This window comes from Chiloscyllium plagiosum, unplaced genomic scaffold, assembly GCF_037043375.1.
Source record: "Chiloscyllium plagiosum isolate Xiang-an unplaced genomic scaffold, Cpla_swu_hap1 HiC_scaffold_37, whole genome shotgun sequence".
Lineage (NCBI taxonomy): Eukaryota > Metazoa > Chordata > Chondrichthyes > Orectolobiformes > Hemiscylliidae > Chiloscyllium > Chiloscyllium plagiosum.
Window position 1 is genome coordinate 33,068,194 of NW_028270175.1, and position 24,719 is coordinate 33,092,912.

Consider the following 24,719-nt stretch of genomic DNA (forward strand, 5'->3'; position numbering starts at 1 on the left):
ATGGCTGGTAAATCTGGGAGCGTTGGAACCAGTGAATCGTGGTGAACTCCCATCATTCCGGTCCTAAAAACAGATGACAAGGTGAAGACTTGCAGTGATTTTAAGGTCACAGTCAACCCAGCCCTGAGTGCAGATCAATATCCCCTTCCACACATAGGAGATCTATTCAGTGGACTGGCAGGAAAAAAAAATTCAAACATGGATCTGACACAGGTCCACCCACAGATGGGGGTCACAAAAGAGTCTCAGCTGCTGCTGACAATAGTAATACACAGGGGACATTTCTGCCATAAATGACTGCCTTTTGGTATCATGTCAGCACTGGTTCTATTCCAGAGGACCATGGATCAAATTTTAAGTGGATTTCCAGGGGTCCAGTGTTATCCAGATGAACTTAGGTCACTGGCTCTTCTGAAAATGAACATTTGAGAAACCTAGAAGCAATCGTAAAAAGATTGTGGAGAAGGGCCTAAAAGTACAATGGGAGACATGTGAGTTTTTAAAGATCCATAGACTATCTGGGCCATGTAATCGATGGTGAAGAACTATCCAAGGTGACCAGGAACCTGGAAGCCATCATGAATGCCCCTAGACCAGATAATGTGTCTCACCTGAAATTGCTCTTGGGACTTGTCAATTATTATGATAAGTTCATCTCAGATCTGACAACCATGCTAAAATACTTGCATCAGTGCTGGGAAAAGAGTGACCATGGAAATGGACCCTGGATTGTGAGGAGGCTTACTGAGAGGTAAAACAAACATTTAAAAAGTTGGAAGTACATTTTGACACAAAGTTGCCATTACAGTTAACGTGTGACACCTTGCCTAATGGGATTGGCACTGTACTATTAAACATCTTACTGAATGGAGAGGAAAAGCCTATTGCTTTCACATTGAGGTCACTAATTAAGTCAGAGGAGATTAATGCCCAAGTTGCAAATGAAGAATTGGGCATTATATTCAGTGTTAAGAAGTTCACCCAATTCCTTTACAGCAGGCATTACATACTGCTGACCAATCACAGACCTCTAACCTTCATTTTTGGCCGCTATAAGAGGATACCATCAATGGGCCATCACACCTGCAGAGATGGCACTGGTTCTATTAGCCTACTCATATGAAATCAGATAATGACAGGCGGAGAAGCACAGCAATTTATTTGACTTGTCAAGGGGATGTATAGCCGGTCAGGCAGCATCTGAGGAGCAGGTCAGTCCACGTTTCAAGCATAAGCTCTTCATCGGGAATATTGTGCTTGAAATGCTGACTCTTCTGCTTCTTGGATGCTGCCTGACTGGCTGTGCCTTTCCAGCCCTACACGTTTTGACTCTGATCTCCAGCATCTGTGGTCCTCACTTTGTCCTATTACCAGGGCATACTGATGTTCCCACCAGGAACTTGAAATTATATACTTTTCCCCGGAAATGATTGTCTTTAGTGTTGGTGAGTCAACTGCAGAATATTACCCAGAATGACCTTGTGTTGAGCCAAATGGTGGATCTAGTCTTGAGAGAGAGAGAGGGAGTGCCAGTCATAGAAATTGCCCAGAATTGCGCTCTTACCTCGGCAATGGGAGTTGTCTGTATTGGATTGTTGTTTAATGTGGAGAATGAGCATTGCTATTCTTCCCAGTTAAGAAGGAAGGTGCTGGAACAACTGCACCAAGGGCACTCCAGCCGGTGTAAATAAAGTAAAAAGCCAGGAGCTACGTTTGGTTGCCGAATGTGGACTACCCCAGATTGAGGACAAAGTGGGATCATATGAATCCTGTACATTGGTAAGGAAGGTGCTGCCATTGTCTTATCTTCACTCAAGGAGAATGGTCTCTGACACCGTGGCAGGGGTTTCACATTCATTTCATAGGATCAGTAGAGGACCAAATGTTAATAGTGATCCATGGGTGCCAACTGCAAATGACCCCAGGTGGCAGTCAAAACGTTTGGTAATAGCAGAAGCAACAATAGAATAGAACAGAATTGTCATGTGTACCAAAGTACAAACATACAGGAGTACGGTATATTGAATTGAATTGAATTTATTGTCACGTGTACTGAGACACAGTGAAAAGCTTTGTCTTGCAAGCAATACAAGCAGATCACATTGTTAAGTAGCATAGATAGTAAATAATAGGTAAACAGCAGCGAAACAAAAACAGGGGTACAGGTGAATGTTAAGAGTTTGTGAGTCCATTCAGTATTCTAACAACATGCACCAGCTGGTTTTGAAACAGTTTCAAAACTGGCTGGTGTGTGTGTTCAGGTTTCTGTACCTTCTCCCCGATGGTCGCAGTTGTAGAACAGCATTGCCAGGGTGGGATGGATCTTTGAAAATGCTGGCGGCCTTTCCTTGACAGCGAGCCTGGTAGATGGATTCTATAGATGGGAGGTTGGCCTTTGTAATCGTCCAGGCCGAGTTCACCACCCTCTGTAACTGTCTCCGATCTTGAATGGTATGGTTGCCATACCAGGTAGTGATACATCCAGACAGAATGCTCCTGATGGCACACCCATAAACGTTGGCAAGGGTACTCACCGTCATGCCAAAAAGTTTACAATGTAGCCCCACATGGCACCCCCTTAGGTAAAAAGTGCCTAGGCACAATCTCAATTACAAAATAGAGTAAAGATAAAAAGGAAAAAGAAAGTTACATGACCTTCCAGTTATTCACAGTGGAGGTTAGAAAAATAAGAAATAAAGTTAAAAAGATAAGTATTACAGATTTTCTATAAAGGGCCAGCAGTAGATCAGTGCAAGGGGCTTCCACACGTGGTCTGACCAGGCTCGCAAACTGCTGACTACCCACACTGCTCCCCAGTCCAACAACAGTCCCCGCTCAGCTCAGACCTCCAGCCCAATGACCATCCCCGCTCCTCTCAGGCCTCCAGCCCACTGGCCATCCTCCCTCCACTCAGGCGTCCAGCCCATTGACCATCCCCACTCTGCTCAGGCATCCAGCCCATTGACCAACCCCACATCACTCAGGCCTCCAGCCCATTGACCATCTCTACATCACTCAGGCCTCCAGCCCACTGACCATCCCCATTCCGCTCAGGCCTCCAGCCCAATGACCATCCCCACTCTGCTCAGGCGTCCAGCCCAATGACCATCCCCACTCTGCTCAGGCCTCCAGCCCAATGACCATCCCCACTCCGCTCAGGCCCCCAGCCCAATAACCATCCCCACTCCGCTCAGGCGTCCAGCCCATTGACCATCACCACTCTGCTCAGGCTTCCAGCCCATTGACCATCCCGACTCTGCTCAGGCGTCCAGCCCATTGACCATCCCCACTCTGCTCAGGCGTCCAGCCCATTGACCATCTCCACATCACTCAGGCCTCCAGCCCATTGACCATACCCACATTACTCAGGGCTTCAAGCCCACTGACCATCCCCACTCCGCTCAGACCTCCAGCCCATTGACCATCCCCACTCCGCTCAGGCGTCCAGCCCACTGACCATCCCAACTCCGCTCAGGCGTCCAGCACACTGACCATCCCCACTCCGCTCAGGTGTCCAGCCCATTGACCATCCCCACTCCGCTCAGGCATCCAGCCCAATGACCATCCCCACTCCGCTCAGGCGTCCAGCTCAATGACCATCCCCACTCTGCTCAGGCCTCCATCCCACTGACCATCCCCACTCCGCTCAGGTGTCCAGCCCATTGACCATCCCCACATCACTCAGGCCTCCAGCCCATTGACCATCCCCACATTACTCAGACTTCAAGCCCACTGACCATCCCCATTCCGCTCAGACCTCCAGCCCAATGACCACCCCCACTCCGCTCAGGCGTCCAGCCCAATGACCATCCCAACTCCGCTCAGGCCTCCAGCCCGTTGACCATCCCCACATTACTCAGACTTCAAGCCCACTGACCATCCCCACTCCGCTCAGGCCTCCAGGCCACTGACCATCCCCACTTCTCTAGGACCTCCAGCCCACTGACCATCCACACTCATAAGGGCCTCCAGCCCATTTGCCGTCCTCCATGTCTCCAGGCAACTCTGCATCAGGGAAAACACCAAAAATGGGAAATAAACAAAAGGAGCAGAGGAGCTCCAGGTAGAGCTTCCTACACTGCCACCAGCTTGACTAGAAAATTTGTAGGTTTGAGAGGTGGCAAGGAGGGTGGAAAGGACTGGACTGGACTGGACTGGACAAAAGTACTGAGATTAAGGAGAGGGGTAGAATCTGGAGGAGGTAACAGAGACAAGGAGGGTTGTAAGGGCTTGAAGAGGTTACAATTTGGAGTGGAAATTGTAACTTCCTCTGGCATCTACAGAGATTCAGAGGGCTGTAAGGGCTGGAGGTATTTACAGACGCACTGGGAGGTAAGGAAGAAAGGAGATGAGGAGGTGACATTGTTCATGAGCATTGGGGATGGGAATAGGTTACAGATATCGAGAGGGTTTTAGGGAGAAGGATTATTAGGGAGATTGCGAGGACTGGACATAGTTACATTCACATTGAGGACTTAGACCAACTAGATGAAATATTTGCCAGGTTTGAGAACAACAAACAAGTCGTGAGTAACAACAGTCCATAGTTTGTAGCAAAAGACTTCAGAAAGTACCTGGAATACCACAGAGTCAGACAAGTAAGATTGACTCTCTATCACCCCATGACAAACAGCCAGATTTGAGAGATTTGAACAAACCCTGAAGTAAGCCTTAAAGCCTCCCATGGGATTGTTCACTAGGAAGGCACATCACCAATCTCCCCAGCATGTGCAGGAACATGCCACATATGACAACCCAGTGCTCACTGGCATCCATAATGTTCAATTGCCAGCTGAGAACCATATTTGACTTGCTGCGGCCTGAAGAGACCAGAGAGGTTTTAGAGCAAAATCAAGAAAGACAAATGGCCAGAAGGTTGGGAACCTCAAAGTTCAGGGTATTCCAAAGAGGAGAGACCATTTTGGCCAGAAATTATACATGTGGGGAAAAGTGAATTCCAGTGATGCTGATGGCTCAAATAGGACCATTGTCAGATATGGTTCAAACCTAGAATGGGTGGCACGGTGGCTCAGTGGTTAGTACTGCTGCCTCACAGCACTAGGGTCCCAGGTTCGATTCCAGCCTCAGGCGACTGCCTGTGTGGAGTTTGCACATTCTCCCCGTCTCTGTGTGGGTTTCCTCCGGGTGCTCTGGTTTCCTCCCACAGTCCAAAGATGTGCAGGTCAGGTGAATTGGCCATGCTAAATTGTCCGTAGTATTAGGTAAGGGGTAAATGTAGGGGTATGGGTGGGTTGCGCTTCGGTGGGGCGGTGTGGACTTGTTGGGCCGAAGGGCCTGTTTCCACACTGTAATGTAATGTAATCTAATCTAATCTAAATTGCCCGTAATGCTAGGTGCATTAGTCAGAGGGAATTAGGTCTGGGTGGGTTACTCTTCGGAGGGTTGGTGTGGACTGGTTGGGCCAAAGGGACTGTTTCCATACCGTAGGGAATCTAATCTAAATAGTGAATCTAATCTAATCTAGTCTCAAGGAGACATGCGGACCAACTGATTGCCACACCTCACCAATGAGGGGATGTCCCTTAGAATTCAGAGCCTGTCTGGGGGGGCCTGTGGTATCAATCAAGTCATGTGTCTCCAAACCAGGGTTGGTCAATTCCAAGGAGACAACAGCAGTGTCACAGGACAATGTCAGCCAGTCAGAGAGTGATACATCTGCTGAATGGCAGGACCTTCTGGAAATCCAGGAGAATGCACCCAAAAGGCTTTGAGATGAGGTGACAGTCTTCTAGAAATCTCAGTCTTCTAGTCTTCTAGGTTCAAATTTCTACAATCCTACTTTGTGGTCTTTTCGTAATTTATAATGAGACTCAAAGATAATACAACTCCCACATTATCAGATTTTGAGTGAAATCCTTTTCCTTTCTGAACATGACCTATGTACTTGAATTCAGGCAACTTTTTATTATTCAGTCAAGAGGACATTGCTGGCTAGACCATCATTTATTGCCCATCCCAGAGGGCAGTTAAGTGTCAACCACATTGCTATGGATCTGGAGTCACATGTAGGCCAGACCAGGTAAGGATGGCAGTTTCCTTCCTTAAAGGGCATTAGTGAATCAAATGGGTCTTTCTAACAATCGACAATGGGTTGTGAAAATTTTAATTCCAGATTCTTACGGAATTTACATTCCACCATCTGCTGTGGCAGGATTTGAACCTCCCTGAGTTTCCCTGAGTTTCTGGATTAATAGGCTAGCAAGAATACCATAAGGCCATTGTCTCCCCATTCAATGGTATTGTTTGCCTATTCAGCTTCAGATTCATCTGGCAGCTCTGGCTGTCTTCTAATCATGATCTGCGGAGCTTCATTCGATCATAGGTCCACATGCATGGACTAGCAGATCATCTATTATAGCTTCCACTCCAGGAAATTCACTGACTATATCTGTTGTCTGTGTTGATCCTTCTGAAACAGTGGGAATGCTGAATAGTATGCACAACTACTTCGTCTCCTGAATGGAGTCCAAAATGTAATGAGAAAACTACTGCTTTCACCCAGCTTCACTTCCCAGAAACAATTCTTCACATCAAGGGTATTAAAGATCTTTACACTGGCAGGTTGTGGCAAAATTTCTTTAATAGTTCGCAAGGGATAATCAGATTTCTTCAAAGCTTTATTGAGGTTTTTCTGATCCATGCATACTCTCATCTTTTCTCTTCTTTTTACTGCTACCATGCTGCTAATTCAGCCTGTCGAAGTTGTCAGTTTATTTTAATTATTCTCTTCTTCTCTACCTTATTTTTAATCTTGTTTTTCAGGCTGGGATTTATGGAAATCTGAAATCTCATCAACAGATGCTGAGTCAGTCTCACAATCACATTTATTTTGAGATGCTATTTACCACAAAGACATGCAAGAACTAAAAATACATTTTTGTAAGCTTTTAGGATCAGTTAATCAGTGACCCGTAAAACACTTCAAATCTCTTCTGGCATGTGTACAGTTATCAGTTCAAGCTTCAGATTTGCTATAGCTGAGATGAGTGGATTTTTGCTAAATATCAACAATCTGGGATTCCAGAACTTCATTCTTTCCATTGAATTGGGCTCTCAGCATTGCTTGTTCTTTTGGATTAAGTATCATTCAAATGCATATCTTTGAGGGCTTCATGTTGGAGGTCACCATTTTGAACCACTTCACACAGATCTACAAAGCAGCAGTGTCCACTTTCTGTTCACCTGATGCTTTCATTCTGTAGTCATCATTCTAACAATCAGAAATCATTTGTCAGCTTTTGACCTGATGATGCTATCCTCTTGAATGGCATGAAATGAGTTGTCAGAATTCATACCTGATATCACTTTAACTGTCATCTTTATAGGCTTGCTTTCCTTTTTTCTATCGAGACATGTGTGTGCAAATTAGTTTAGTTTCTTGTAGTTAGAGCACAGCTTTCTCTATGCTGGACGTGCTTCCTCTCCTTTTATGTGATGTCTTCCACAATGTTCACATTCTTCTCTCGAGCCTTAATCCTGCTGCAAATCTTTCTCTTTTTTTCCACTTTATTGTTCTTATTGGGCCTGAGTTGCCTTTCAACATAATGAAACCTCATCTGTTCTCCCATTAATGTACTCCAGCTTTTAATTGGCAATCTCACAGTTCCGGTGCCTGTTACCTGTGATATCAAATGGTGGCAAAAACAGAGGTTGCTGGAAAAGCTCAGCAGGCCTCGCAGCATCTGTGGAGAGAAATCAAAGTTCATGGTTCAGGTCTGGTGACCCTTCATCAGAACTGATGGGAGCTAGTAAAATGTCAGTTTATATGCAGAAGATAGGGTGGGGGCAGGGGGTAAGGGGTAAATGATAGAGCCCAAAGAGAGAGAACAGTTAGACAGACAAAAGAATCCAAGCTACCCTATCTTCTGCATGTAAACCGACGTTTTCCTAGTTACCATCAGTTCTGAGGAAGCAGCACCAGACCCAAAATTTTGATTTTTGTTCACAGATGCTGCCAGACTTGCTGAGCTTTACCAGCAACTTCTGTTTTTGTTTCTGATTTACAGCATCTGTAGTTCTTTTGGTTTTTATATTGAATGGTGGAGCAGGCTCGAAAGGGCAAAAGGCTCTGCTCCTCCTCCTATTTTCTATATTTCTATGCTAAAATAATCTGATTTCTAATTAAGTATTCTTTCAGTTGTCTAAAGTCTCACAATTCAGCTAAATGTGTCAGTGCTATCACATACTGATCAATAATTTGACTGTCTCCCTGAGCTCTGATGTTGAATACATGCCAATCATGACTCATATTAACATGGGATTCAAAATATGTCTTCAAAGCTTTCAAATGCTCTCCTGTGTGGGCATTCTTCTCCTCGGCAAGATGAAGGCTGCAATACTGCTCGGAGCACACTTTCCCCTGCACTTACAACAGAATTGATTCTCTTAATTGTTTGGGCTTCTCATTCAGTTCTGCAGCAGTCGTTTACCATGGAGAGTGGACAGAATTCCAATTCTGACTCAGATCACTTTCCTGATCTCCTGATCTTCCTTCATTTCCACAACAGCAGGAAATGGAACATTAACAGTTGCTCTGACTCATGCAGCAGAATGAACAACTTTAAAGTTGCGTATAGTAGTTTGTTAGTACCCCTTTCATTTTTGGACTGCGGACTTGCTTTAAACCAAGGAATAAGTGGAAGAATAAAAATGGACAGAATTGCAATGCTGTAAATCAGAAACAAAAACAAAGGTTGCTGGAAAAGCTCAGCAGGTTTGGCAACATCTGTGAAGAGAAATCAAAGTTAATGTTTTGGGTCCAGTGACCCTTCCTCAGTTCTGAGGCAGGATCACCAGATCTGAAACGTTAACTCTGATTTATCTTCACAGATGCTGCCAAACTGTAGAAGATGTTTGCAGTTTGTAAAATGAGCTACTGGAAGTTATTGTGAGTTGCATGTACATTATCACCTTATACTTACATTGGAAAAGAATGCTAGACACATTGGCATCATGTGTGCATGTTCAGGGCAATTTTCACAACAGACAATCCTTTCATTGGTTTTTCAATCAAGACCAGTTATTGTTGGTTCAGAAGGACTTAGCATAGCCCTAATAACTTGATTGATTCTTAAGCAAATGACAACATTGGATGGCATGGTAGCTCAATGGTTAGCACTGCTGCCTCACAGCACCAGGGACTTGGGTTCGAATTCAGCCTTGGGTGACTGTCTGTGTGGAGTTTGCACATTTCCCATGTGGGTGTGCTCTGGTTTACTCCTACAGTCCAAAGATGTGCAGGTCAGGTGAATTGGCCAAGCTAAATTGCCCACAGTGTTAGGTGCATTAGTCAGAGGGAAATGGGTCTGGTTGGATTACTCTTCCGAGGGTCGGTGTGGACTTGTTGGGTCAAATGACCTGTTTCCACTCTCTAGGGAATCTATCTAATCTAATCCATGTGTGATAAATAAAGGAGAAGCCTCTAGTTTGCATAGTATCAGAGTCTAAATTTTTCTCTCTCCCTCTGGTATGGAGTAGTAACAGAAAATCTTCTAGTAGTTGTACAAATTTGCCTGTAAGTTACTCTTTCTGCTAAAAAGGTTTTAAAAAAGTACCTTCAGAGGTGATCACCTTCAGAGATCCACAAAATTAAACTATTTTCCTGTTCTCTCATTAATTCGAGAATGGAGATGAAAAAGGAAGTTAAAAAGACAGGATAAGGAAAGGACAGGTGGGGATGCCCTAAGATTCCCTCCTCAGATCACAAAGAAATGTGTTGAGGGTGGAAGTGAAAAACAAAGGTCTAATTGTTTCTATTCCAACATAGTAGAAGACTTTCATTTAGCATGTTGGAATTTGCGAGGGAATTCATGAACTTTATTGGGGTTTGTAAGTGAATTTGAAAAAGGAACTCAAAAAGAAAATGCTACAGATCAAACTGTAGCTGAAACTACAACAATGAGTCAAGAGATAAAATTGCTATGAGTGTCAGTGAGGTGAATTGGGTAGATTAAAGACACAAAGAGATTTTATCAAAAGCAAAGGTAACCCCTTTTCCTTCAAATAATGCAGCTAAACTATGGATAACTATGGATACTGGAGCTACTCAGACTCTTCTGCCAGAAAAGGACATGGTTTTCCCTCCAGAGAATGAAATGAAAGAAAAAGCATTCATAAACATGATAAATGGAGAGTATAGCACAGTTCCTTTGCGCAAAGTAAAATTGGAATGCGGCTTGTTAATCTGAATAATGGTAGTAGGCATTGTCAAGAAATATCCTGCAAATGGAGTTTACTTACTCCTGGGTAATGATTTGGTTGAATAAAGGTTCTTGCTTCACCCACAGTCAGAATAGGGTTATGGAGATAGAACAGTTATAGTAACAGCTTCCAGATATTTTTCCATCCTGTATAGTGACCAGAGCAATTGTTCAGCAAAGTTAATTAGCAGAGATCAAAGTAATATCAGAGAGAGATGTTAGAATAGCCAAGACTTTAGAGAAGGGGATAATTCAAATGAAGTATTTGGGATTTCCTCATTAATTGAGGCTTCAAAACTAGATTCAGAGTTTTTAAAAAAGAATAGCACAGACAATTTATACTGAAACAGTGGTTGAAGAAGGTTTGGAGTGTTATTACATGGAAATGAAGTTGTGATGAGGAAATGGAGACACTTTCACAGATCTATGGGTAAACTGCTGTCATGATGAGACATTGTGAGTAATACAACAAATTACAAAAGCAACACACGTAGAAATATGAAAAACTGAAGCAAGAATAAACAAGGTGTTTACCTGGTCAAGACTTCAGAAGAATGTCGTGCAATTCTGTAAGACATGCCATACATGAAGGTGGTAGGAAAACCTCAACATAGAATCAAACTAGCACCATTAATAGACATAGTAGAAATGAAGTATGAGCAGGTCTGGTAATGCCTGTGGAAAGGGAAGTAGAGTTCATCTTTTGTATTCTGTGTGAAGCTGGAAATGGTGGTTTTTATGCTGTTGATGGATGTGACGGAGGAGCAAATGGAACAGATTGTGAGAACGCCCACAGAAAAGACAAAGGCTGTGATAATGCTAGTAAGGGAGAAATAGAAATGTAAAATGGGTGTAAATGTTGCAGTTTTGAGAAGATTTGTAGCTCAAGTTGAAGTTCTGGACTTAAGCTTGCTTGCTGAGCTGGAAGGCTTGCTTTTAGTCTTCAGAGAGAAAGAATCTTAATCTCTCTCTCCCTGTGTGTGGAGAACCAACAGGAGTCTTCCAGCAGCTGTTCTCACTCACCATTTTCCTTTTAATGATGCAAATTGCATTGTTGAAAGGAAAAGGGAAAAATAAACTCATCAGCATTGAAAGGATGCACGTTCAACCATTGAATCATAGTCACCATACTAGCTAATGTCATCAGTGAGCATCCTGTGAAGCCCTGGTGTTATGCCTCACTTTTTATTTATGTGTTAAAGTTTCCTTGGGTTGGTGATGTCGTTTCCTGTTCTTTTTCTCAGAGAGTGGTAGGTCCAAAATCGATATGTTTGTTGATAGAGTTCTGGTTGGAATGCCATGTTTCTAGGAATTCTCGTGTGTGTCTCTATTTGGCTTATCCTAGGATATTACATGTGAAAAATAAAAATTGTTTCTGTTCTGCTAAAGTCCATATTATACAATGTTTTAATGAACTATTAATCTATAATGACCATAATACTCTAGCAGTTGTTAAAAAGTTTAAAATCCAAAATGTGAGATTGCTTAAAAGGAGCTTACCAATTTAACCACTCAATAAAGACATTGTTCCCTTTTCTAGTGAATATAGTGTGATTGCAGACACTTTGTCCAGGGTTGTCAAATAATGGAGCATATTAGGAACTTAATAGAAGGTGCAAAAAGCTTATAAAAGGAATAAATAAGGATGAATGGATGTAAGTCTTGCTTTTTGTTATCTAATTGCCATATACCTTAGGAAGAAATGCATTTTTGAAATGGCATTTAATTTCACTTGAGAGTGGAAACATATAAAGACTATTTTTATTGTTCACCTCTGGACTAGAAAAATGGGAAAAACTGCTGTTTTAAACTAAGGAAAGCTGTTTGCAGCTTAAAAAACAAATGACTGGAACTCTTTCTGAGTTGTATCTACAATGTTGCCTTATTCAAGCAGTGGGACAAAAAGGCTTGACACATCTCATTTGCGCCCATTCAGAGGAATTTTCCCCAGAGACGGTCTTTTGATCAGATTTTCAATTGGGACCAGTTATTGTAGGCTCAGCAATAGTAAACACTCTTTGATTAGTTCCTGGGCATGTGACTATACAGCCTTGTATGGAAGCTTCTAGCCTTCAGAGAGAAAGAACCTTAATCTCTCTCTCCCTGTGTGTGGAGAACCAACAGGAGTCTTCCAGAAGCTGTTCTCACCCACCATTTCCCTTTTAATGATGCAAATTGCATTGTTGAAAGGAAAAGGGAAAGGATGCATTGAAAGGATGCATCTTCAACCATTGAATCATAGATGGAGAATAGGTGGAGCCACAGCCTCATGTCATTAATAAAAATTCAGGAGCTGAAAGAAAGCCAAAAGATAACAACACAGTAGCCTGATCCAGTCTAGTGCAGTATCTATGCTTTTCCGATTTAATTCCCCTTCCCCACCTAAAATGTTTGTGTCTTGTTTTGTCTGTATGTGTTCATTTTTATATGTACAGGACTTTTGAAACAGGATAGAGTTTAAGTTATGGAGTTATACATTAGCAGCCCATGTTTGATTCTTATTATTGGTTCAAAAAAGGTTTTATTAAAATAAAATCTATGTGCCTGAATTATACAACTGAGAAAAATTGCACAATTCAGCCTTTTGATCAGATCTTCTCAATTGTGACAACACCAGGAATAGCTTTGGAGCAAATTACTGCAGATATTGGAATCTTGTACTGAAAACAACTAATGCTGGAGATCACAGCTGGTCAGACAGCATCCATGGAGAGAGAGCAAGTTAACATTTTGAGTCAAGATGACTCTTCCAGTATTGCTTTCCAGTTCACTATCCCAGTGAGTCATACACTTCCTTGCTATATTTCTACATATACATATTCACTCTCAACTGGAGAGTGAATTTGATCATAATTCACATAATATATTTAATAGTTTAAACTAAAATGAGAGCAAGTTAAAGTAGAGGCAGAGGTCACATGGCTATGTCAAGTTAGCTAGTACATTGTGTACAAGTTGCTGAGCATGCATGGGGAAGAATATACTCAAAATCATAATCATAGAGGATATTTTCTTTTATATATTTTATTCCATTGCTGCAGTATGATATGATTCCAATTACAGCTGCTCTCTAAAATTCTATCCGTTGTGGCTGAACCCAGTGATTGTTAGCCAGGGATCAACACTGTCATCAGCTGGTGCAAACAAAAGCAAAACCAATGAATAATCCACAACAGCAGACTTCCTGTTGGATGTAGGTTCGCTCACTGAGCTGAAAGGTTCTTTTCCAGACTTTTCATTACCTTATTAGGTAACATCTTCAGTGGATTTATGCAAAGCAATGCTGAAACTTCCTGCTTTCTATTTATATGGTTGGGTTTCTTTGGGTTGGTGATTTTATTTCCTGTGGTGAAGTCACTTCCAGTTCCTTTTCTCAGGGGGTGGTAGATGGGGTCTAAATCGATGTGTTTGTTGATAGAGTTCCAGTTGGAATGCCATGCTTCTAGAAATTCTCGTGCATGCCTAGTAAAGTAATGAAACGTCTGGAAATGAACCTTTCAGCTCAGCGAGCAAACCTACATCCAAAACCTCAACCTGAGCTACAAATCTTCTCAAAACTCACGAAGCAGACTTCCTGGCTGGACCTCTCCTGTCCTTAGCCCAGGGACCAACGACTAATCATATCATCAGCCTATTTTTCCAGGAAGGAACATGTGATGGAGCAAAAGGAATTAGAAGTGGCTTACACTCTAAGAAATACATTCAGAAATGAATCAACTAGGTCACATCTGCAGTTGATGCCACATTACTTATCTCGGCATTCCATTGAAGGTTATCATTTGTTAATTATTCTAAGATGTCCATTTTAAAGTCCCATGGCTAAATACATTTTTATGTTCCAAACATTTATTTAAGTAATTCATTGCATGCACATGCCTGAGGCCTCTTAACTGCAAGGAAAATGCAGTGCAACAAGAACTATAACACTCAGAAGAATGTGATGCATTTTCTGGAGGGAAATGTTTACAGCACCACTACATCACTTCTTCCTAAATGTGTACTGTCAATTCCAGTTAAATCTGTAGCTCATCCTCGTAAGGTTGCTAATGGTCCAGTTTTAACTAAGCAGTTATTTTCTTTATAATATCATAATTTTCAGTGGCATTGCTCACAATGAGTCAGAGCTATTGTGCTTTGGGGAGACAGAGAGACTATACACTGTGCTATTCATATGCTAATTTTAAGAAATTATAGATTAATATTTAAACAAATTGCCAGAACTTTGGGCCTAACATTATATTGTGTGATATAAAACAAACAATTTACTCTGTTAGTATGAAACTTATTTTGGCTCTTAGTACAATGGAGATATCTATCCTTTATTTTAGACATATCAATGCCTCTGTCAAAATAGTAAACAAAGAAGAACAACTTCCATTTATATGGTGTCTTTAATATAACAAAACTTCACAAGGTGCTTCACAAGAACTTTATCAGGCAAATTTATCACTAAGCTATATAAGGACAGAACCCAAAGCTTGGTCAAAGAGAATCCATAGCTTTGAAAGAGTGCTCTAAATGTGCTTTGATGCTGAACCTTTAATAAGATACCCACGAAGATTTATAAAATTAAAAGCATTGTATAAGTGCAATTTGTCATTGAAGCTGAATGGTGCAGACCAGAAGACACCAGCTATAATGTCCAATCTGTGCTGAGTCTGTTGGTTCCAGACAAGCTGCAGCCTGGATAACATCATTGGTGAAATAAAGAAAATTACATAAGGTCCCATTTATTGATTTCCTGTAGGGTATCTCCTTTTGAATTATGTGTGTGAAGGTGAGGGAAAGTGTATGACTAATACGTTAACAGATGTAATATGAGACTGGAAAAAACATATTCCTCTGATGGTCAATACAATGAACAGCATTAATTGTCTACTAGAATTACACTAAATATGCAGAGCCCAATGTCATGCGCTGCTAAAGGCACATTCTCAACTTTTGTGTTCAGCAGCACTAACTCACGACATCAAAGCTATCCTGTTCACAGTTTCATTTCATCCTTCGCCTCATCCAGCAATTTAACAAAAAAGCTATTATCTTCCTTTCAGGTGTGAAGTCGTTACTTTCAAAAACTCATTGATATCAACATTGCTCAGAATCCTTCTTCTCTTTGATTTTCGTTTGACTTCATCTCTTCTTCAAATCTCACTCCTTGCTATGCATTTGTGATTCCTGCTGATCCTCTCCTCTCTGACTCTGCAAGATCTGCCATAGCATCATCCCCTAATTGACCAAACTGAATCAGATTTGAGCTCAGTATGACACTGAGCTCTTGTTCTATCACCTCTCCCTCAATGTCCTTGGTCAGGAAGCATCCATCCACACAGTGGATTTTTTACACATCAACAATACTCTCTCTTCACTTGGACTCACCTCTCCAGCCACTTACATTTCCTCATCTTTTCATTGAGAACTACCAGCCTGATGTCAGCTGTCTAATTCTCTTTGCTCCAGTCATATAGTATTATCCATCCCCTCCTGAGATGGCAGTACTCTATTGTCTCATGTCAGCTTAAAAACAGGTTACTGGATGTCATTCTAAGTCATATCTACAATGTTATCTTTTTGAACAGTGGACAAGAATGCTAAACACATGATGTGTGTGTGTGTGTGTGTGAGATTTATCCAGAGACAGTCTTTCAATTAATTTTTCAATCAGCTCCAGTCATTGTGGGCTCAGCATGGCAAATACTCCTTGACTAGTTCCTGGGCACATGGATGTATAGCCTTGTATGTGGATAATACAGTAGAAGCTGTAGAAGCTGCAATGTGAAACAACCTAAATCTCTGTCTCTCTCCCGCTCTGGTGTGGAGGGCTAATAGGAACCTCCTGATAGCTGTTCTCAATTACGGTGTACCTGTAACTGGTGCAAATTCCCTTGCTGAAAAGAAAATGGAATACAAACACTTCAGAAGCCATTGTGAAACTCGAAAGGGTTCAGAAAAGATTTACAAGGATGTTGCCAGGGTTGGAGGATTTGAGCTATAGGGAGAGGCTGAACAGGTTGGGGCTGTTTTCCCCGGAGAGACGGAGGCTGAGGGGTGACCTTACAGAGGTTTACAAAATTATGAGGTGCATAGATAGGGTAAATAGGCAAAGTCTTTACCCTGGTGTCGGGGTGTCCAGAATTAGAGGGCATAGGTTTAGGGTGAGAGGGGAAAGATATAAAAAAGACCTGCGGGGCAACTTTTTCACACAGAGGGTGGTATGTGTATGGAATGAGTTGCCAGAGGAAGTGGTGGAGGCTGGTACAATTGCAACATTTAAGAGGCATTTGGATGGGTATATGAATAGACAGGGCTTGGAGGGATATGGGCCGGGTGCTGGCAGGTGGAACTAGATTAGGTTGGGATATCTGGTCAGCATGGACGGGTTGGACCGAAGGGTCTGTTTCCATGCTGTATGTCTCTATGACTCTATGACACTGAATGAAAGATGGAGAATAGGTGGATTCTCAACCATGTTTATGAATAAAAAATCAGGAGTTGAAAGAAAGCCAAAAAAAACAATTCCTGAACATCTGTGACCCATAAAGCTTTTGATATAATTCACCTTCCCTACTGATAATATTTGTGTCTCCCCTAACATCTTTATTAAAACTGTTCATCAAGTTGATAATGTTGTTGTTGTTTAGCATACAAACCTCTACTTAGTAATGATCAAGAGCTAACTCTAACATTTCATCCTTTCTCCCCTGGATCATCACTCCACCACTGAGCATCAGGCAATTGTATCCAGAATTTTTATTGAATTCATTCCTCTGGAAAACTTCCCTCCACAGCCTGTGAACTCAGTGTGTCTCTGCCGTGCAAAGGTCACTTCTACCTCTTTCCCACAATCCATAAACATCCACTAGCCACCCTGATAGATGTATAATTTCAGCTATTTCCTGCCTTATGGAGTTGATTTCTACCTATTTCAACTCAATGTTTCCCCCTTTAATCAGTTTATTCTTACCTATTTCTGAAACTCTTCTAATGCCCAATGTCATCTCAACAGTTTCATGATTCTAATAATCTCCTCTCCTCTATGAATATCTAATTTCTAACACTTCCAACCTAAAGAAGATAGTGTGACAGCTCTCCTGTTCTTCACTACAAACCATGGATTCCCATAACTGTCTTGACTACATTTCCTCACACTTCATTCGGATAATAACTCTATTCCATTCTCCTAGTTTTTCCTTCTTATTTGTTTAGATGGGACAATCTAGTTTTTTATGTTTTCAGTTTTCTCTTGTTTGTTTTAGAAAGTTGCTAGCCAGTATTTCACACTGATAATCTAGACTTTTCTTCTGTTTCTTTATGCAATAACACTTCCTTTAGAGTTTGAACCAAGAAAGTATTGCTATTTAATCTTTCTTGCCTTGCACTGTATTTCAGATCTTCCCTTTTGTTCTTTCTTCCCCCAGTCTCTCCTTTCATTTGTTCAAAGCCTAGTTTATTTCCAGGTTTTCTACATTATATTGAAAGATCACAGACATAAGTGGTGCTAAGGTCATTGATGTTAGTGGGATGTGACATATCTAAATTAGAATTACATTATGTTGATCATCTCGCCGCACCAACAACTGACGTCATAAAGTAACTAATTACTACTTAAGGACCTCATCCCTTCACTGCTGGTGTTAACAAAACTGCAGGCAACCTATCACTAACAGCTCCAACTGTTGCAATAGCTCATCTATTCCTTAAGGGATGAGGAAGCTGGAATCACTCAGTTAAGGACAGTCAATACCTTATCAAGGGCTCCAAGATCTGGAAAGGTCAGGACACAGTAAAAACCACATTACTGCTCTCAAAATGATCCACCTCTCCCCATGATCCCACACCATGAAAATTCTTCTCTTATTAATTAACTCTGTCCTTGGTTGCATCTCCTGTTGAGTCAGCAGGTACAAGAAATGCCTGCCTCTGACTGAATGCCAGATATTGTGGACGAGACCAATCACACAACACTATCGATTACAGGGATAGGCCCAATTCTGGCCTCACTACAATCTGATTGACATGTGTTTGGTGGAACTTCCAGAAAAGAGTCAGCATGGGTTTTTCACTAGGTCTCCAGCCAACAGTTGAGCTTCCTTTGCTTCAAAAAGATTCCCCCCAGTATACAGTTTTTCTCTCCACAGGTAACAGCTAAACTAATGGCGTACTTCAAGGACTTTCTTTTCAAGCCTTAGATTCAATTGTAGATTTCAAAAAATGTTATTTTTTGTTTTATGTTGTTTATGGTGAGATTTTCTTGTTCAGCTCACCATGCTGAATTGGAAATTGAAATGGGTGAAACAGAAGCCTTTTTAAATGACCTGCTCTAATCTGCAAGCTGCAGAAATCCTGGCCTTTGTATATTCACTTGGTATGCATTTATCAGGAAGTGATTGTATGTTCAAATGTTTCTTCCACTGCCATGCAGCCTACAGCCATCATCCCAGACAGAGGATTACTGGATCATAACTGATTGATCTTACTCAGCTCCCAGGACAGATCTATTTGATATTCTAGAGATTGAATTGTCTATTGTTGCTGTTGCTTTGGAGAATGAGTAATATGTACAGGGCAATGTTTCTGTTGCGAGTTCCAATTTAGCTCACATTCTGCCAAAAAAGGAAGAACTTGAAGTTATGCATTGGGTTTCACACCCTCAGGGTGTTCAAAGGCACTGGCCAGTTGATGAAATACTTTAAGAAATATTGTTACTATTGAAAGGGTGGAAAATGCAAGAGCTAATTTGCATACAATAAACTCGCCCAAACGGCAATGTAATAATGACCAGATCACACATTTTATATTGTTGTCTTAGGGATATATATTGGGAGAATTTCATTTTTCTTTAAAGTAGGGCTCTGGGATTGTTCACATTCACTTGAGAGATGAGGCAGGACTTTGATTAAAACCTATGCTGTAGCACTCTCACATTACCATACTCAGATCTATGGTGTGGGACTTAAACTCATAGCCTTCTGACACAGATACAAGCATGCTAACAGTGGACCTATGATTTACAGCAACCTGACTTCATTATTGTAAATGTGGTGATTTGTAGCAGTAGGCAGTCCAACCAAAAGTCTTGAAAGGACCTGCTGTAGAGTGCTTGGAAAAAGTTCAGCAACAATTCGTAAATTATTGCTGCACCAAAAGTGACCATCTCCACTACTTTTGTTTGGAATTGTTTCCGCCTGTCTTTTAATTTACTTGGATTGTTTGAGTTCTGTGAGGAACCCACAGTTATTTTAAACTTCTCCAATGCACCTTCCAATCCTCTAGTGCACAATGACCTTGATTGCCATACATTCCTGGTCCAAGGCCTGAAGGCTGCTTCGGATAGCCTGCTAAGGATCTCTTGCACATGTGCAAGTGCACTATCCACAACCTGATGTTGCAGACATAGTGGGATCATTGGCAGTTGGGAGGAGAATTGGCAGCATACCCTAGAGACCCTTGTGATGTTGTTTCTGGCATGTTCTCCTGGCTCTTCACTTCCCTGTAACTGTAATGTTACATCTTGGAATAGAAGGGGGATCTAGAGAGAGATCGAGGTGCCTCACTCCCATTGTGTAGATCTATGGCTAGTGCAATGTAGTGCAGATACATACACATATTCAGTAACCGCTGCATGTTCTGCTGGACTTGGATTTCCAAGACAGTACCCAACCTTTCCATAGAGATGGCCGAGAACAAATGTAACAGGAGCCATGACAATAATCAGAACTTGGACATTCTCCTCCACCTTCCACTCAAGTCTGCATGTGGCCTTTGGCATCTGTGCTAGATAACCCCCTGCATGTTGGTGCATCTCTATCAGGTCACTTATGGTCTATTCCAAAGGTTCAACTGAATGAGGATCAACATGGACCTGGTCTATCGTAGATCTCCGAGAATCAGAGACACATCTTCCATTAGCCGTGAGCATCATTCTATGATATGCTGACCAGATTGTGACACAGAGTCTAATGTAAAATCTGTTTTCACCAAGATGAATATCCCTGCAGTTTTGGAAAGTGCAGGGGAATGTTGTGATAGTGTTTCCTCTGAGTCTGTGGAGTCATTATCCTCAGAGGCAATACTTGAAGTAGTGGTGGAGTTGGACATGAAGTTTGCAGAAGTGTGTCCTCTCTTCCTTTTTTCAAGAATCTGCAATGGAGAACACAAAGAATTAGTTGATGGCTATGCACACTGGCGATTTTCTCATACAATCTATACATTTCATCTGATGCTTAGCTCAAAAACCCAAATGCCTGTCAAACTTGCACTTGTCCATTTACATTGCTTTATGCTCTCATGTATGGCACTTTTCAAAGGCTAAACACAGTACGTACCGAGGCAAAGCACAGAAGATTGTCCATTGACTTACAATATTGGATACAGGTTTTACTATGGGCTCCATAACTATTATACTGTACTGCAACATCAATCCAGGTCTTGTTACTTGGAGGCAACTTGTCGAATTGTCAGGAAATAGCCTTTCCCAGACAGCTTGGAAGAGAACCTATAAAAAGGCATCACTGAACCTTGGGGCTAGTCTTTTCCTTCATTGAGACATCATCAATTCACAGAATCACAGAAATGATAAGGTGCAGGAGGAGGTCCAATGGTCCACGGTGCCTGTATCAGCTTGTTAAATGAGCACCAATAGGCAGCGCAAATCTCCTGCCTTCTCCTCCATATTGTTACACATATCTTTTATCAAAATAATAATTCAATGCCCCCTTGAATGCCTCACTTGAATCTGTCTCCACTACACTTCCAGGTGAGGATTGGGAAAGTCCAAGTTGTTCAGACTGCTAAATAACACCAAGAGTGATACTCCTGGTTTGTGAATGTCTGTCCAGGTGCCCTTTAATTATAACCTGTAAATTTAGGCCAGGACCTCTGGCCTGATGAGGTAATGATGGTTCCTGCTCCACCCTGGCTCATTCCTAACTTATTAATTAATTAGGCACCACATGATCACATGTGACTAGACATTTGCCCTCAAGCAGAAGTGTCAGACACTTCCTCTCCTGCTATCGAAAACAACCTCACTGTTAATAGAAGATTCCATTCAAAAAATCCATCAGCACTGAAGGCAACCATTTGGCCCAATATGTTTGGACTGGCCTTTGAAAGACCAATCCAATAAGTAACAGTATCCAGTTTTTGCACCACAGCCCTGCAAGTGTTTCCATTTCAGATATGATTTAACATTATCATATCAATTGATTACTGCTTGAAAAAAAGTCAAATTAAAATGGGGTGAGATTTATGAAAGCAATTGAACGTAAACAGAATTTCTAAATGGCAGGTTTCCCAGAGAGTGTAAAGAGTAGTGAATCCAGTAACAGGGTATTGATGAATAACCAATCACAATGTCATACCTCAGTTCATGCCACATCCACGCAACAACTCGGTAAAATTACAACTTGGTGAAATCAATGGAGTGAAATCATGAGCAATTATTCATTGCAAGAGAGCAAATATCACCTCCCTAAAGATATGTTCTTTATTTCCCAGTAGTAAAATATTACCAACAGCTGAAAGCTTGATTTCAGCAGCCTCAATCAAGCAATTAGCCACAAGCACTTGTTAACCGGGAGAAAAGTTTAAAAGTTTGCTTTCTTTCATTACTTTGTCTATCATCTCACAGCTTCGCTGGAAAACTAATTATTTTGTACTAGATTAGGCATTATAATACTCCAGATGCAGAAGTATCGTATTTTATTTGATGTAATAAATAATAACAATATTGCTACTGCTCCTAAATTTTTAATGCCTCTCATTTCATCAAATGTCATTGTAACTTTGGGAGCAATTAGCCCGAGGTCTCTTTGGATTCCTCTTTGCATTTAGCTCTAATGTTAACATTATATAATCACAGAAGTAACTGCATAAAGTGGAAAAAGCCCACTAAATGAAAACAATGAATAAAGTTAGACATTGTTGGCAATAACCTTTTGGCAAACAAAATACACTTGGATAGCTGTTTGCTAGAAGTCAATGCTCTGACCCATTTCATTTTAATTGGGGTTTCCATTCCTCAATGTGGAGAGTGTTTGGCCTTAGTATTTAGCAAAAACATGAAATGATTTCAGCTTTAAACAAAAATGTTTCATTAGATTATAAATAAATTTACATTCTTTATGCCTTCTTTTCAAAGATCATTGACTCTAAAGTTTATAGCTCTTTGAGATCAGCCTCAGTCTCAGCAGGGTGAGCAATTTTGATCAATTCTAGTCTCTCCAGTTTTACTGCAGAAAATTGCAAAGGCTGTTCAATTAATCAAATTTAGAATGATTCTGAGCCCAGAGATGTCATCCATGGCTTTTTAAGGGCAATATCAGTGCAATATTTGTTAATTTTTTTCCACTTCATTTTATGATTGTCAATACCAAGTTTCATACTCCACAGAGGGAAGCAGCAGCAATCTCTTTGATTTCATAGTTTGTTCTTTGAAGGTCAATTGGTCTCTAGATGTATGGTTGCAAAACATTTTCAAAATTCTTTGTTGACTCAATCAACACTGCTTCTAATGCATTGTGTAAGTTGTGATGGAGCTCTGGTGATAACATGACACAGCACCTAAATTTGATTCATTGTTCAGATTGGAATTTTGACTTTATCCATAGCAATGCAGAAAGAATGTTATAATGGCCTACTGCATCGGGTAAATTATTTTAAAATATAATGACTGTAGTTGTGTGGGCAATTTGATCTATAAATTTGTACACTACCTTAGCTACAAGTGGTAGTGAGATGGGTGACCAGTCAGCTTATTTTAAATGCAGTTTGAAATGCTAGTGGATGATGTCTTTGATTCTGTTTGTCCTTATAGCTCACTGTGTCCGTGCACGTATGAGCTGCCCAAGACACACAACTGATGTTCCCTCATGTTCTATCAAATCCATGATCAGTTTTATGTAGTGTGAATTGGCCAAATGCTTGTGTAAATTGCTATGCACACGTTGAGCAAATTTTCCATTTGCACACTAAAAGATTCCTTCACATTTGCAAAGGCCATACAGGATTTGGATGTCAATAGCAATACAGTGTCTATGCACTCAGTTGACATTGCTAGCCTATTTACCAATATACCACTCTAGGAATCCATCGATCTCTGCATTGCAGCATTATAGCATGGTGTAAATCAGTATTCATTGAATTGATTAACTCAGCAACTCGTGCACATGAGTTCAGATTTAACATATGATACATGCCCAAATAGCTGATGTTGTAATGGAACCCTGCTAGGCCCAGGACATTAAAAGATCTTTCTTGGATTCCACAAGAAACATATGTTCAGTGAAACAGCACCTAGGCTCCTACCCCTTTCATATTTCTAATTTGTAGTTGATATGTTTTCTATACTTAGATCTGTTGTTGCATGTAAGAATGTTCTTCCATATTTTAATAGGTTCCAACCTGTACTCAAATCCACAGTCCAACATGTGGACCGATATTCTCCTTTTCACACTATTCCAGTTGCTCACACCCTCTCTCTTCTCTTCTCCCTCTTCCTCCACTTCATGAGCTAGACTCGGAACATTACCTTTGTCTTACTGCTGAATTTCTACAGCATTTTCTGTTTTTATTTCTGGAACAATCCTTGAACTTGTTCTTTTAACTTTTTTGTTTCCGATCAGGCTATTAATTATTAGTAAACTGCGTCTCCATGTATATCAGTCTTCCAATGTACAATTTACACATGACCCAAACTTAAATTAGGTATGAATTAAAGATCAGAAGGAGGCACTGATGTATCTAAAAAGGATTTTAGGGGAAATGCCTTTATCCAAGAGAGTGGCGAGAACACAGAACTTGCTATGACATGGAATAGTTGGAATTAATAGCATACATGTATTCAAGAGGACCCTAAAACAACTTTCATTACTACAATTGCTCCCAACATTCCTTGATGTTCGAAGAGACCAAAGACCTGAGTATCCCAATCTTAAAGAAACACACCAATAAAACATCCACAACCATCTGAGATAGAAAATTTTCAAGATTTATAATCCGTCGAATGAAGACATTTTTCCTGGTTTCAGTCAAAAATATCTGCGACTGAACATCTGTGTTCTTGATTCCCCAGCCAGTGGAAAAATAACTCATAGCATTTAGTCTAGCAAGCCCTTTTAGAATCTTGTATGTTTCAATGAGATCACCCTCATTCTTCTAACCTACAGGAAATATCGGTTTAGTTTACAAGCCTGCCATCACAGTACAGCTTTCAAATTGCAGGGACCAATCTAGTGAAACTTCACTATGCTGCAACAATACAAATATGTGCTTCCTCAAATATGGAGACTGAAACTGCACACAGTTCTCCAATATGATCTAACCAGTGCTTTGTACAACTGTACAAACTGTCATTATTCCTCTGCTTCAATAAAGGTCAACATGCCAACTGACTTCCCTTTTGATGCTGCACTTCCCAAGTTTTGTATACAAGTACAATCAAGTTTCCCCGACCTTCAGTATTTAAACATATGCTCCTTTTCTCACAAACATATTATACTC